The sequence below is a fragment of the Acyrthosiphon pisum genome, chromosome X (assembly GCF_005508785.2).
Source record: "Acyrthosiphon pisum isolate AL4f chromosome X, pea_aphid_22Mar2018_4r6ur, whole genome shotgun sequence".
NCBI lineage: Eukaryota > Metazoa > Arthropoda > Insecta > Hemiptera > Aphididae > Acyrthosiphon > Acyrthosiphon pisum.
The window spans coordinates 59,963,229-59,964,884 of NC_042493.1; positions in this window are offsets into that span (position 1 = coordinate 59,963,229).

The following is a 1,656-nucleotide window of genomic DNA, read 5'->3' on the forward strand; positions in this document are numbered from 1 at the left end:
TCTAAATATATCACCGTATATGTGGTAACCATCATAATATATTTATATTTACAGATCACTTGAAAATGATCGCAAAATTTTTTTAAAAAATGATAGTGATATTATGCTGTTATAGGATTATAAAAATTAGAATAATTAAATTACTGTTGAAAAAAATAAGCCACAGTTCGTAAGTCGGTAGTAAACCGTTGAATAAATCATCTTATTCGATTATGATAATTATATAGTGTATATACCTGCAAACAACGTGAGCTCATAATGTGTCAAATTTGTGTCCATTAACGTTATAATAATACGTAGGTATCTATTGCCAATGGCATTCCGTGACTATAATATCATCGCGGCTACAACGATAATAATTAATCACATGATACGGGTACTTTTATATATGAGAAGATTTCAGATCTCGCAGCTGTGATTTTTACATTTACATATTATTTACATTTAAACTGTATTAGCATATTATACTTTATCGTAACAACATTAAGTACCTATAGGTAGGTATAATAATACTCAATACCAAAGGTGGGCAAGTTAATGAAAATAATTAACGCAAGTTATGTTCAGTTAAGTGAACAGAAGATCGTTAAGTTAGAAATTAAAATAGGCAGTTGACAAATAATACATTTAACTCACAGAGTTTAAGGTTGATATGGTAAAAAAACATTTTCTCAGTCTAAAAAAAGTTAATCTGAGTTTTAATTAGTACGTGGGTGACATAAAGAGTAATTTGTGCTTATTTGTACCTAATAGTATTATACTACGGAGAAACATAAAAATAAATTATATAATATTATTGCTACCTATAGGTATACTATATTAGTATACTAATTATGTACTAATATTGGATACTTAATTTGGATTTAATACCTTGAATACAGAAGGTAGGTAAGGTACATACATAATTTTAATGAATGCCTAAACCATTAAAAACAAAAATTCGTCGCGAACAGAATAATGGTGACAATATTGGATATACAAAAATATTAATACAAAAACGAATGAAATAACATTTCAATCATTTAATCGTGTCTTACGATATTCTGCACGTATAATATATTTCGAAACATATTACTATAGGTACATCACCACTCACTATAATAGCTACAAAATTAAAATATTAAATACGACTTGTCAAGATCGATGAGCAAATTCAAGCATACAATTATACACTATTATAACTCGTATACGAGCCCCAAAAATCAATAAATTATTTTAATACAGCAGTATGATGTAGGTGTGTGACAAGATTTATCGATATAACAGCGATATCTAAGCATATAATGGTAGCTAAACACATAATATTATTATTATGTCGGATTTTAAGAAAAATCACTGAGCGTATAATGAATCAATAGTGAGCTTTTAAACGCATGATTCAGTGATTCATGATCGGTCCATTGAAATATTAGATCAATACATTTTGTATACAACCATTGAAACCCTAATGGGCAATGAATAAGCTTAAACTTCGAATTCGAACGCATTCTTTCCAAACACTGGCTAATATACATATTGGTATAATTTCGAAAGGCACATGACTACCTGGTACCTGGTAACTATTTAGGTTAGGTTAACCATAACTTAACCTAAAGCCGCATAGGCGGAGCTTGATAAATTTAGTTGGGGGGGCTCAAGCCCCGAATTATTTTAATT